A 15886-nucleotide genomic window follows, 5' to 3' on the forward strand; every position below is an offset into this window, starting at 1 on the left:
TTTTTTGTGCATATCCGATCAGATTTAGCTGGTGTGAACGGCCAGAAATCACATGAAATGCAATTTTTTTTAAATCCGTTTTGGAGCTCCATTCATGTAGTTTGAAATCCGATTCGGATTTCTGGAAATCTGGTTTATGTGACTTTCTCACGCCACGTAAAGCGTAGAACATCAGACGTTGTTATAGGAAACACGCTGAAAGTCGTTTCAGAATCATGCCGTGTGTGTTGTTGCAAAGTGCCGGACGAGCAGGAAATTACAATATAACGGAGGAGACGTGTTTTGAGTGCTATGGTACAGTACAAATTTATTTGTCTTTATTTTTAATTGTTTTCATTTTCATTTAAAGATGAATTTCTGCACCTCTAGTGTCACCAAACAGAATTGCAATATTAATGACTGATTTCCCGAACACTCCTGTGAAGAAAATGGGTTAGGACAGTGTTGCTGTGTTGGGTTGGGCTGGTCACGATGCTCAAAGTCCCAAATGGATAAGTTTGTGTTTTGGTCTTTATTGGACAGAAAGTGATAGGACAGGAGAAAGGAGGAACATCAGGAAAGCTAGGAACTTGAAAACTTGGGTTTCCCAAAGCAATTTTGGACCACTGTCCAGAAGACTATGTCTCTGACAGGATAAAGTATTATAACATTCTTCAGCTTAACTAAAACTATATTAGATAGATCCGACCACAGCAACTGGAAGACTATTTGCTCACATTTTCCCAAGTAGCCTTTGCTAATAGTTCTTTAGCTATGTTAGCCGCTCTCTCTAATGGCAGCTTCCTCATTCTGCTAATGTGAGATTCCAGTTTCTCTATTGCACAACATAAACACACACACACACACACACACACACACACACACACACACACACACACACACACACACAAACACACACACACACACATTACCATAGTCTTCTGATCCATCTGAAAACAATGACACTTGGAGGAGTGTTAAAGCTTGAAGTGGAGAGTGTGTTGATGAGATACGGCAGATTAGATCAAAGCTCTCTCTCTCTCTCTCTCTCTCTCTCTCTCTCTCTCTCTCTCTCTCTCTCTCTCTCTCTCTCTCTCTCTCTCTCTCTCTCTCTCTCTCCTGGCACAAGCCCAGCTCTAATACATGTATCTTAATACTGAGTGCGCCCTCCTCTTTTTCTTGTTTTCTAGTTATTCTGAGCAGAGTGAACACCTACTGTTAGAGCGCTGGAGTCTAAGGACGATCGAACATGTTCTGGTTCCTCTGGTTAGTTGCATGAAGTGCTGCAGGCAGATTGGTGAAGTTATGGACTGACTGAATGTATGCATTACTGTACTGTGGGTCAGTGAGTTCTTCTGTAACACTGATGCAGATCAGGTTACAACACAGCTCAGCACTTTCTCAAACACACACACAGAGCTCCTGGACTTTTGCAGAGGATACATCTTTGAAAAGTATGGGACAAATTGTAACACTCAATACAGCAGCTTTAGAAATCGAAATCCCACCTTTTTGGATATTAGAACCAAACACATTTTATAGAGAATTTGCACATTAACTGAAAAATACAGCAACATTTATCAGGGGTTGAATTGAATACAATCTTTTTTTTCTCCATTGAGGTAAATCGAAGCACACATAAGCTTGTGACTAAGATGACTGACATGTGGACTTGACTGAAAGCAACTGTGTGGTTGTGATCTCTTATTGCTTGCCATTTATTCGTAAAAACATTGAATTTCTTTCATAAAACCTTTCCTAAAATGTCATATATAATGTGTGTGGAAACCCACATAAAAAAAACTCATGCACAGACATCCTCTATAACGTAAAAATATCCAGTGCTGTGAAATATAGCTTGCTTTGGTCAAAGTTGGTCAATCACATACAGACTTGAGTCTCTACTAGCATACAGTATCTTGGCTTGTACACATTTATTTATTTATTAGTTATTTTTAGTTTTCATGTTTTGTCCTGAATACACATAATGCAGCTGCATCTCTCTCTCTCTCTCTCTCTCTCTCTCTCTCTCTCTCTCTCTCCCCGCCTCTCAGACTCACTCTCTGCTCTGGAAAGGAAAATGAGATGGCAGGAGAGAGACGGAGAGAATGCGACAGGAAGAGGAAGAGTAGAGAGAGACGAGGTCCACAGGTGAGACAGGATGGCAATTATCATTTGTGCAACTGAAGGATGTGCGTGTGTGTGTTTGTGTGTGTGTGTGTGTGCGCGCGTGTGTATCGGTGCATCTGGATGAAGTGACAGTTTAAGAGAATAAATTCTTTCAATTCTCACTTTAACTACAGTTTGATTGACAGACAGCATGTGCAGTTGTCATTCATTGACAGAACTCAGGAGTAGTACTCTGCCATTAAAACCAGATAGATAGATCGATAGATAGATAGATAGATAGATAGATAGATAGATAGATAGATAGATAGATAGATAGATAGATAGATAGATAGATAGATAGATAGATGGATGGATGGATGGATGGATGGATGGATGGATGGATGGATAGATAGATAGATGGATAAATAGATGGGTGGATGGATGGATGGATGGATAGATACATTGACGGATGGATAGATAGACAGACAGAGATGATGGATAGGACAAAAACACTGAGTTGTTTTTCTGGAGCTCATGCTGGATTAATTCAATGTGTCATTGTTACAAACTCCAGAAAAGTGAGGGAGTGTAATGTGATCTCACTGTTAGTGTGTTTCTCTGTGAGTGTTGTGCACTGACTGCTGTGGCGGGACATTATTTGACTTCTTTGCTCACCTTAATGCGTCTCGCAGAGCGAGAGAGAGATGAAAGGAGTGAAAATGAGTGTCTAAAGCCGGAAAGATGGAAGAGAGAAGTGTGTGTGTGTGTGTGTGTGTGTGTGTAATAAAGGACTGTGAAGGACAGGGTCCCTGTAGACGATGGCAGATTGACTGGAGGCTTGTGAATTACAGAAGACAGGCTACGTGTGTAACGTTTCTTTCATCTGTCTGCTCTCACATTCCCTCCTTTCCTCAGGTGACTGATCCCCCCCGACTCATTTTCCCCCATAAAACTGTCTGAGATTCATTCTGCCTCTCTTTGTCTGTCTCTTTGTTCAACAGTAGCTGGAGAGAATGTTCTGTCTCCATCTTTCCCGTTTGTATGACACATTCTGCATCAGTGTGTGTGAAAGGCAGATATTCTTCCAGGTTAGTTGTGCAGGACTCTCTCTCTCTGTCTCTATCTCTCTCTCTCTCTCCTGGAGAGTTCATCCGAGTCCTTGAGTTCAGAATGGTTGTATTTCTCTCTCTGCTGCTGTTCCATCAGGAATATGTGACACACAGACTGCCGCTGTATAACAGCCACAACACACAGATTCAGAAGCCAGAGTGCTTTTAGTTGTGGGGTCTAATCCCAGTGGAAAATGTTATGGCTCAGATGTTGCTCTTTCATTGCTCAGTAGATTTAGTTCTTTGCAGTGTTTTCATTGGGTGATGTTAGTTCACTAATCCCTCACGTCATGTGAACGATCACGATATGGCAAGTTTGAATGTACAGATTGAATCTGCAGATCAAAGGTTGTCAACTTTCTTTGATGTTTTTCCTAAAGTTCTACAGGACTGATTCAAATTCTTTAGATTGAAGATTGCGTACTTGGGAACAGTTTGTAACGTTGTGTAGATCTCTTCTGAAAATTTGGAGATGACGCATGTGACAATCCTGCGGTGTCTCAATTTACTCTCTATTAAATCTCATTGCTTTCTAGGAGAAAGTTTTGAGAGATTTCCTCCCAAATGGGATGGATTATGGGATTTGTGAATAAAAACAAAACCTGTGTGTCTGTGTGTGTGAGACTGTGTGCATGTGTGAGACTGTGTGCGTGTGTGTGTGTGTGTGTGTGTGTGTGTGTGTGTGTGTGAGAGAGAGAGAGACTGTGTGCGTTTGTGTTTTGGTGTTGGAACACCTGCCAGCTGTTTCCAGGTGAGTGAGTGGAGTATACTTATACGAGTGTGTGTGTGTGTGGTTTAGTGTCAGCGTTCTGCGTCTGTCTGCTAGTCCCAGCGGGGGAAGAGAGTATTGTGTGTGTGGTTTAAAGAGCGAGAGACACTCAGTGGGTAAAATATACAATGTGTGCCATGAAAGCACTTTCTTTTCCTTCCTTTCAAACTGTCACCAGATTACTTCACTCTCACATGTAAACACAGAAGTGCGTGTGTGTGTGTGTGTGTGTGTGTGTGTGTGTGTGTGTGTGTGTCCGTTTCGTTTGTGATATTATGCTGTAGCTGCTGACCCTTGTAGAGGTCTCATACACTCCCACACACTTACCTGGGATACTGTAACCATTAATCTCACACACACAGACTCTGCCTGGAACCTGTTCGAGTCTTTTGTAACAGTTTTATCTAGGAATGTGTTAACCTACCCACCTTCTCGTGTGGAGCCCCTTCTCTCTGCATCTCGTCTGTGTGTGTGGGTGATTTTCTGTGTGTTTTTGTACGCAAATGTGCACGGTCTGTTTGGCCAGCAGATATAGAGACGCATATAGAAGTTTAAACCCTAGAATTATACAATCAGACACTTTTCTCTTTCCACCCATTGTGTTGTTTACATTTGCCGTGTGTGTTTGGATGGTTCTAGCTGGGATCATTTAAATATTGGTCATTTCTTAGGGCACTTTTACTCATCAGAAAACTATCCACTCATGAAAACACTAGTATATGCTATCCAACAAAACTCGCACACGGTTCCGTTATATATAATTAAGCTGACTGCACAACGAATCTCTTATTTACATAACTGTCTGTTATAATGAGAGTATCTGTGAGCGTGCAGAATCCACTCAGTGCTAACTTCACCTCAGATTGGAAAATCAACATATGTGTGTGATTGGCTCAATGCTGCAAAACTATGCAGAACTTTCTACAGTAATGCTTTATATTCAGAGCTGATTAATTTTAGGGTTCTGCCATTGCATATTTATTGTTCATAAACTGAGGAAACAAAAGTTTGGCTACTATAGCGGCAGATATGTGATTTACTTCAGTGCCAGAGCATGGTCACAATTTTATGTTTCAACCACAGATGTCGATAGAGAGCCTGGTTGTTCATTTGTTGTATAGTTATTACTGCATTTGATTTGTTTTTCGCATACTATATAGTAGGTAAGTATGCGACTTCAGACGCAGCTCTATTGTCGTTGTTAGTTTAGTTTCTTACCATCGTGATGTCATTAATAATAACTTCATTTACTGCACACAGGGCCACAGGGGTCACGTGGGAGGAGTTTGCTTTGTCAGAGACTCTTAAGGGGTCATGAGGGATTTGGGGGTACGGATGAGGGGACGCCCCATGAGGCATAGCTAGAAGAACATCTTGAAAAGGCAGTTGTAGGAGAGAGTGAAATGTTTGTCAGGAAGTGGAATCATTGTTAGTTTGTGTCTGCAGTCGCAAACTTATTCTTGTAGGTCGTAGGGAACATGATAAAAAGCATGCAACTGCACGTTTCACGTGCACTTTTGAGTTCAAATAGCTGAATATACTGCACACACACACACACACACACACACACACACACACACACACGTCTCCTTCTCTTGTTTCTCTTCTTTTAACACGCACTCATGGCTCTCATTTTTACTGATAGCATGCAGGTGTGCCATCAATTACACACTTTCCTTCCATCTCACGCACACGCCCCACCGTCTCTCTCTCTCTCTCTCTCTCTCTCTCTCTCTCTCTCTCTCTCTCTCTCTCTCTCTCTCTCTCTCTCTCTCTCTCTCTCTCTCTCTCTCTCTCTCTCTCTCTCTCTCTCTCTCTCTGTCAGTCTGTCTCTCTGTCCCCTGTGTTGTTGGTGTCTGGGGGTAAAGGCCCTATTAGTGCCTCTGTCTGGAGCCTGGAGAAACTCTACACCCGACAGAGACGGAGAGACAGAGCAGGAGAAAAGGGGGGAAATGGGGTAACTTGATCTCTTTGGGTTGTCTATTCAATACAGAGGTCACTTGCCCAGGCACAAAGCATTAATCCTTGCACACACACGCACGCACAGACTCATAAACACTCATTTGTCCTAAAAACCCAGAGCAGTAACATGCAATGCGATGATGTAATTCCCAGCAACAGTACACGGACACTATTGGCACTGCCATCATGAAATGGTGCCTATGGAAATATGGGCGGTTTCTGTCAAAGGAAAAATGGCTACTGGCTGTTATGCCCTCCGGCACAAAGATATTGTGGTGGCGAGAGAGAGAGATTGAGAGAGAGAGAGAAAAAAGACAAAAATGGTGGGACAGGCAGACAAACAGTGTTGCAATTGAAATCAAGGAATCTGTCTTCAGGCACTGAAACTGAATCTGTCCTTCTGTAGTTTTGAGCTTTTGATTCCCGCTTATAAGTCAAAAATGACATACTATCCATTTTATTTATTGCATTCTAAGTCGTTTTTTTTTTTTACTTTTGCTAGAGGATCTTGGCTTAAGGGGATAGTTCACTCAAAAATGAAACAAGTTCATCTTCGAAAAACACAAATGAAGATCATTTTGATGAAATCTGAGAGGTTTCTGTCCCTCGGATTGGCAGCCACGCAACTGACACTTTGAAACCAAAGTTCATAAAGAGAACGTGAAACTAATCCATATGAATTGAGTGGTTTAGTCCAAATTTTCTAAAGAGACACATCAGTTGTGGTAAACGGAAGCTCAAGCATGTTCGCTTGACGTGAAAGAACCTATGAGGATCATTCTCGTGTTTACGCATCACTTTTGAGCTTCAGCAAGAACCAATGAGGTTCATTCTTGTGTTACGCATCACATTTGAGCTTCAGCAAGAACCAAAAAAGTTTGTTCTAAAAAATTATATAAATCTTCATTTAACGAAAAAGTATCAGTTAATAATACCTTGGGTTTTTTACATTTACCAAAGCAATTGTATGATTTTTTTATTCATTTTAGTTCTCATTCTCATTTTTTACATATGCTATGATAATTGATCCTATATCTTAACTGATACAGAGCATGATGCTAGAAAGGTCATGGGTTGGATTCCCAGGGAATGTGTATCGTCTGCCAAATGCATAAATGTATTCTTTGAAGTGTTTTGGAGCACCATGTAAATGCCATGGTAATCATTCAGTGCCATGGTTTTATTATCTCTGACTGTACCATGCACCGCCACTGTGCCTTTCATTGGAGAGCACAGTTACAATCAGAAGGCCACTTCAGCTTGTGCTTGGACAGTGAGCAGTTGTCTTCAGGATTCATTAATAGCGAGAGGTCTGCTATTTCCCTGGTCATGTGATCTCTGCATGTCAACAGCCGTGAGGTCACACAGGTCCTGTTCCAAATGGAACACTAAGCCCTCGTAATCTTGTTCCGACTTCCAAGTCCACACTTTTGTGACGTTTTGTCTAGAGGTCTGCTGCGGAGCTCACTTCAGTCTGGGCTCGTCAAAAGTGTGTATCGAGGGCACATATTGACTGCAAAGCTTACGAGTTCCCTTCTGAAACCTAAAGCCCGGGACACACCAAGCCGACGATCGCCCATCGAGGTTTTTTGGGGCCGATTCAGCATCTAGAGTCGGCGTCGGGCCGTCAGTGAGAGAGAGAACTCTGATTGGCTGTTCTGCTTATGCCGAGTTCACACTGAACGATTGTCAAAGTAGTCGGGTCACTGTTCTTTTCACACTGCACGACTATCTAGGGCAGCTTTCAGTCACTGCTGTGTTCACACTGCATGACTTTACGACAACTTCTGTCTGGTCCGCAAACTACGTTTCACAACCAAACACGAGAGACTGAAATTGTTTTTAAAAATGATAGCCCGCAAGAAGCTTGCGATCCAAATTGCCTGTGCGCTGATTGGCATCGAAAAGGGAGGGAAAAAACTGATTATGCAGGAGGAAATGGTTGGTTCATAAATAATTTTTCAGTGTGCTGCTGTGGCTGCTGGTCAAGCAAATGTTTGTGCTTTATTTCTGTTTGATATATTAAAATACTGATATTCTGGTCTATAACTCCTCCCCGAACTTCCCGCTGTCCTGTTTCTCGCTCTCTCATTGGCTGTAGATCATCGCCGAGGTATTTTTCAGTCAGAACACTTTCACACAGCAGGAATATGAATCGCCGTCAGGTCCAGATATTTAGCATGCCAAATATCTCACCGGCATCAGCAACTCGTCTAAGATTCTCTCAGATCGCGTCTTTGATCATTCACACTGCGTGATTGTCACTCACGTGAACAAGCACCGATTTACCTATGATTTCGGGCATTTGTCGGCGACCCTCCAAAAAAAATCTGGCTCAAAATCGTTCAGTGTGAACTCGGCATTAGTGAATGAGTCCGTGCACGAGAATAATAGCAAAGAAGTCAAAATGCTACAGGCTGTCCCGTTCATCTTACCTGAGTGTTCCTGGGTTAATATTATCATGAGCGGAGTGGAATAAAGAAAGTGATCAGCAGGATTGATATTCAAAACGGTAAGCACACGCTGCTTTGTGTATCTGCAGCGTCGGTTTCCCTTTTTGAATGATGAATATATCTGCAGAAATAGACAGTTGTCTCATTTACACGCAGGCGCAGAACACGCATGCTAGTTGACAGTCGGCTGTAGTTCTCTCTGTGTTCAAGTGCAGCTTTTTTTTCCTTGACATAAGCGACGTGAGCCGACAACACAGTCGGCTTTCATCAGCGCTAGTTCTGTGGCGTCGGTTTGGTGTGTCCCTCCCTACACTAAAATGAGACGCCCTACAGTCTTGTGCACTTAACGACCTTCCCCAGCTCCACCTGGATAGATCTGCTACGGGTATTTCACACATGCTATTGTGCAGCAGCAGTATGTCTAACATGCTCACAGCAGTGTGTCGGGTGAGTATTGGCAGTATCAAGTCTCCGTGCAATAATAAATAGCAGTAGCAATAGCAGCAGCGTAGAAGTTCCATTCCGCCAAGACCAAATACATTAACATTGTCACATCCATTGCCATGCTAAACTCTTCTGAGAGTTGTCATAATAGAAATACTTTTAAAGGCCTACTGAAGTGCCTTGGAACGTGCAGCTTTGTATGATTTCCTCTGAAACATTGAATGGCTCCTCCCACTTTTCAAATAGCCAATAGCGTTTAGTTTACCTCACAGACTGCAATTCGTACTTAACGTTTGAGCAACCGAACACACATCTCCAACCGAACACACATCTCCAACCGAACACACATCTCCAACCGAACACACATCTCCAACCGAACACGCATCTCCAGCCGAACACGCATCTCCAACCGAACACACATCTCCAACCGAACACACATCTCCAACCGAACACACATCTCCAACCATCTCCAACCGAACACACATCTCCAACCGAACACTCATCTCCAACCGAACACACATCTCCAACCGAACACACATCTCCAACCGAACACACATCTCCAACCGAACACGCATCTCCAACCGAACACGCATCTCCAACCGAACACGCATCTCCAACCGAACACGCATCTCCAACCGAACACACATCTCCAACCGAACACACATCTCCAACCGAACACTCATCTCCAACCGAACACACATCTCCAACCGAACACACATCTCCAACCGAACACACATCTCCAACCGAACACGCATCTCCAACCGAACACGCATCTCCAACCGAACACGCATCTCCAACCGAACACGCATCTCCAACCGAACACGCATCTCCAACCGAACACGCATCTCCAACCGAACACACATCTCCAACAGAACAAGCATCTCCAACCGAACACGCATCTCCAACCGAACACGCATCTCCAACCGAACACACATCTCCAACCGAACACACATCTCCAACCGAACACGCATCTCCAACCGAACACGCATCTCCAACCGAACACGCATCTCCAACCGAACACACATCTCCAACCGAACACACATCTCCAACCGAACACACATCTCCAACTGAACACAAATCTCCAACCGAACACGCATCTCCAACCGAACACACATCTCCAACACGCATCTCCAACCGAACACACATCTCCAACACGCATCTCCAACCGAACACACATCTCCAACCCAACACGCATCTCCAACCGAACACGCATCTCCAACAGAACACACATCTCCAACCGAACACACATCTCCAACCGAACACACATCTCCAACCGAACACACATCTCCAACCAAACACACATCTCCAACAGAACACACATCTCCAACCGAACACACATCTCCAACCGAACACGCATCTCCAACCGAACACACATCTCCAACCGAACACGCATCTCCAACCGAACACACATCTCCAACCGAACACACATCTCCAACCCAACACGCATCTCCAACCGAACACGCATCTCCAACAGAACACACATCTCCAACCGAACACACATCTCCAACCGAACACACATCTCCAACCGAACACACATCTCCAACCAAACACACATCTCCAACAGAACACACATCTCCAACCGAACACACATCTCCAACCGAACACGCATCTCCAACCGAACACACATCTCCAACCGAACACGCATCTCCAACCGAACACGCATCTCCAACAGAACACACATCTCCAACCGAACACACATCTCCAACCGAACACGCATCTCCAACCGAACACACATCTCCAACCGAACACGCATCTCCAACCGAACACGCATCTCCAACCGAACACGCATCTCCAACCGAACACACATCTCCAACACGCATCTCCAACCGAACACACATCTCCAACACGCATCTCCAACCGAACACACATCTCCAACCCAACACGCATCTCCAACCGAACACGCATCTCCAACAGAACACACATCTCCAACCGAACACACATCTCCAACCAAACACACATCTCCAACAGAACACACATCTCCAACCGAACACACATCTCCAACCGAACACACATCTCCAACCGAACACGCATCTCCAACCGAACACACATCTCCAACCAAACACACATCTCCAACAGAACACACATCTCCAACCGAACACACATCTCCAACCGAACACGCATCTCCAACCGAACACGCATCTCCAACCGAACACGCATCTCCAACCGAACACGCATCTCCAACCGAACACACATCTCCAACCGAACACACATCTCCAACCGAACACACATCTCCAACTGAACACAAATCTCCAACCGAACACGCATCTCCAACCGAACACGCATCTCCAACCGAACACACATCTCCAACACGCATCTCCAACCGAACACACATCTCCAACCCAACACGCATCTCCAACCGAACACGCATCTCCAACAGAACACACATCTCCAACCGAACACACATCTCCAACCGAACACACATCTCCAACCAAACACACATCTCCAACAGAACACACATCTCCAACCGAACACACATCTCCAACCGAACAAACATCTCCAACCGAACACGCATCTCCAACCGAACACACATCTCCAACCGAACACGCATCTCCAACCGAACACGCATCTCCAACCGAACACGCATCTCCAACCGAACACACATCTCCAACCGAACACACATCTCCAACCGAACACACATATCCAACCGAACACACATCTCCAACCATCTCCAACCGAACACGCATCTCCAACCGAACACACATCTCCAACCGAACACAAATCTCCAACCGAACACACATCTCCAACCGAACACACATCTCCAACCGAACACACATCTCCAACCGAACACGCATCTCCAACCGAACACGCATCTCCAACCGAACACGCATCTCCAACCGAACACGCATCTCCAACCGAACACGCATCTCCAACCGAACACGCATCTCCAACCGAACACGCATCTCCAACCGAACACGCATCTCCAACAGAACAAGCATCTCCAACCGAACACGCATCTCCAACCGAACACACATCTCCAACCGAACACACATCTCCAACCGAACACACATATCCAACCGAACACACATCTCCAACCATCTCCAACCGAACACGCATCTCCAACCGAACACACATCTCCAACCGAACACAAATCTCCAACCGAACACACATCTCCAACCGAACACACATCTCCAACCGAACACACATCTCCAACCGAACACGCATCTCCAACCGAACACGCATCTCCAACCGAACACGCATCTCCAACCGAACACGCATCTCCAACCGAACACGCATCTCCAACCGAACACACATCTCCAACCGAACACACATCTCCAACCGAACACACATCTCCAACTGAACACAAATCTCCAACCGAACACGCATCTCCAACCGAACACGCATCTCCAACCGAACACACATCTCCAACACGCATCTCCAACCGAACACACATCTCCAACCCAACACGCATCTCCAACCGAACACGCATCTCCAACAGAACACACATCTCCAACCGAACACACATCTCCAACCGAACACACATCTCCAACCAAACACACATCTCCAACAGAACACACATCTCCAACCGAACACACATCTCCAACCGAACAAACATCTCCAACCGAACACGCATCTCCAACCGAACACACATCTCCAACCGAACACGCATCTCCAACCGAACACGCATCTCCAACCGAACACGCATCTCCAACCGAACACACATCTCCAACCGAACACACATCTCCAACCGAACACACATATCCAACCGAACACGCATCTCCAACCATCTCCAACCGAACACGCATCTCCAACCGAACACACATCTCCAACCGAACACAAATCTCCAACCGAACACAAATCTCCAACCGAACACACATCTCCAACCGAACACACATCTCCAACCGAACACACATCTCCAACCGAACACGCATCTCCAACCGAACACGCATCTCCAACCGAACACGCATCTCCAACCGAACACGCATCTCCAACCGAACACGCATCTCCAACCGAACACGCATCTCCAACCGAACACGCATCTCCAACCGAACACGCATCTCCAACAGAACAAGCATCTCCAACCGAACACGCATCTCCAACCGAACACACATCTCCAACCGAACACACATCTCCAACCGAACACACATATCCAACCGAACACACATCTCCAACCATCTCCAACCGAACACGCATCTCCAACCGAACACACATCTCCAACCGAACACAAATCTCCAACCGAACACACATCTCCAACCGAACACACATCTCCAACCGAACACACATCTCCAACCGAACACGCATCTCCAACCGAACACGCATCTCCAACCGAACACGCATCTCCAACCGAACACGCATCTCCAACCGAACACGCATCTCCAACCGAACACGCATCTCCAACCGAACACGCATCTCCAACCGAACACGCATCTCCAACAGAACAAGCATCTCCAACCGAACACGCATCTCCAACCGAACACACATCTCCAACCGAACACACATCTCCAACCGAACACGCATCTCCAACCGAACACGCATCTCCAACCGAACACACATCTCCAACCGAACACACATCTCCAACCGAACACACATCTCCAACCGAACACGCATCTCCAACCGAACACGCATCTCCAACCGAACACGCATCTCCAACCGAACACACATCTCCAACCGAACACGCATCTCCAACCGAACACACATCTCCAACCGAACACACATCTCCAACCGAACACGCATCTCCAACCGAACACACATCTCCAACCGAACACGCATCTCCAACCGAACACGCATCTCCAACCGAACACGCATCTCCAACCGAACACACATCTCCAACCGAACACACATCTCCAACCGAACACACATATCCAACCGAACACACATCTCCAACCATCTCCAACCGAACACGCATCTCCAACCGAACACACATCTCCAACCGAACACAAATCTCCAACCGAACACACATCTCCAACCGAACACACATCTCCAACCGAACACACATCTCCAACCGAACACACATCTCCAACCGAACACGCATCTCCAACCGAACACGCATCTCCAACCGAACACGCATCTCCAACCGAACACGCATCTCCAACCGAACACGCATCTCCAACCGAACACGCATCTCCAACCGAACACGCATCTCCAACAGAACAAGCATCTCCAACCGAACACGCATCTCCAACCGAACACGCATCTCCAACCGAACACACATCTCCAACCGAACACACATCTCCAACCGAACACGCATCTCCAACCGAACACGCATCTCCAACCGAACACGCATCTCCAACCGAACACACATCTCCAACCGAACACACATCTCCAACCGAACACACATCTCCAACTGAACACAAATCTCCAACCGAACACGCATCTCCAACCGAACACGCATCTCCAACCGAACACACATCTCCAACACGCATCTCCAACCGAACACACATCTCCAACCGAACACGCATCTCCAACCGAACACGCATCTCCAACAGAACACACATCTCCAACCGAACACACATCTCCAACCGAACACACATCTCCAACCAAACACACATCTCCAACAGAACACACATCTCCAACCGAACACACATCTCCAACCGAACAAACATCTCCAACCGAACACACATCTCCAACCGAACACGCATCTCCAACCGAACACGCATCTCCAACCGAACACACATCTCCAACCGAACACGCATCTCCAACCGAACACACATCTCCAACCGAACACACATCTCCAACCGAACACACATATCCAACCGAACACACATCTCCAACCATCTCCAACCGAACACGCATCTCCAACCGAACACGCATCTCCAACCGAACACACATCTCCAACCGAACACACATCTCCAACCGAACACGCATCTCCAACCGAACACGCATCTCCAACCGAACACGCATCTCCAACCGAACACACATCTCCAACCGAACACGCATCTCCAACCGAACACGCATCTCCAACCGAACACGCATCTCCAACCGAACACGCATCTCCAACCGAACACGCATCTCCAACCGAACACACATCTCCAACACGCATCTCCAACCGAACACACATCTCCAACCGAACACGCATCTCCAACCGAACACGCATCTCCAACAGAACACACATCTCCAACCGAACACACATCTCCAACCGAACACACATCTCCAACCAAACACACATCTCCAACAGAACACACATCTCCAACCGAACACACATCTCCAACCGAACAAACATCTCCAACCGAACACACATCTCCAACCGAACACGCATCTCCAACCGAACACGCATCTCCAACCGAACACGCATCTCCAACCGAACACACATCTCCAACCGAACACGCATCTCCAACCGAACACACATCTCCAACCGAACACACATCTCCAACCGAACACACATATCCAACCGAACACACATCTCCAACCATCTCCAACCGAACACGCATCTCCAACCGAACACGCATCTCCAACCGAACACACATCTCCAACCGAACACACATCTCCAACCGAACACGCATCTCCAACCGAACACGCATCTCCAACCGAACACACATCTCCAACCGAACACGCATCTCCAACCGAACACGCATCTCCAACCGAACACGCATCTCCAACCGAACACGCATCTCCAACCGAACACGCATCTCCAACCGAACACGCATCTCCAACCGAACACACATCTCCAACCGAACACGCATCTCCAACCGAACACACATCTCCAACCGAACACACATCTCCAACCGAACACAAATCTCCAACCGAACACACATCTCCAACCGAACACACATCTCCAACCGAACACACATCTCCAACCGAACACACATCTCCAACCGAACACACATCTCCAACCGAACACGCATCTCCAACCGAACACGCATCTCCAACCGAACACACATCTCCAACCGAACACAAATCTCCAACCGAACACGCATCTCCAACCGAACACGCATCTCCAACCGAACACGCATCTCCAACCGAACACAAATCTCCAACCGAACACACATCTCCAACCGAACACACATCTCTAACCGAACACAAATCTCCAACCGAACACACATCTCCAACCGAACACACATCTCCAACCGAACACACATCTCCAACCGAACACGCATCTCCAACCGAACACGCATCTCCAACCGAAC

At 46.2% G+C, this 15886-nt stretch overlaps 1 protein-coding gene across 3 annotated transcripts in view; it reads left to right on the plus strand.

Moving 5' to 3' along the window:
- Positions 1-15886, plus strand: part of kdm6ba (lysine (K)-specific demethylase 6B, a) — a 103271-nt gene that overhangs the window by 18968 nt on the left and 68417 nt on the right. Inside the window, exon 3 of one of the 3 annotated variants that reach the window (XM_079586632.1) lies at positions 2034-2130. The exons of the other annotated variants lie outside the window; for them this stretch is intronic. The gene's annotated coding sequence lies outside the window, so the exon portion shown is untranslated. The remainder of the gene's footprint in view (positions 1-2033; positions 2131-15886) is intronic. 3 annotated transcript variants of the gene reach the window in all.

Source organism: Phoxinus phoxinus, assembly GCF_949152265.1.
Source record: "Phoxinus phoxinus genome assembly, chromosome: 2".
Classification (NCBI taxonomy): domain Eukaryota; kingdom Metazoa; phylum Chordata; class Actinopteri; order Cypriniformes; family Leuciscidae; genus Phoxinus; species Phoxinus phoxinus.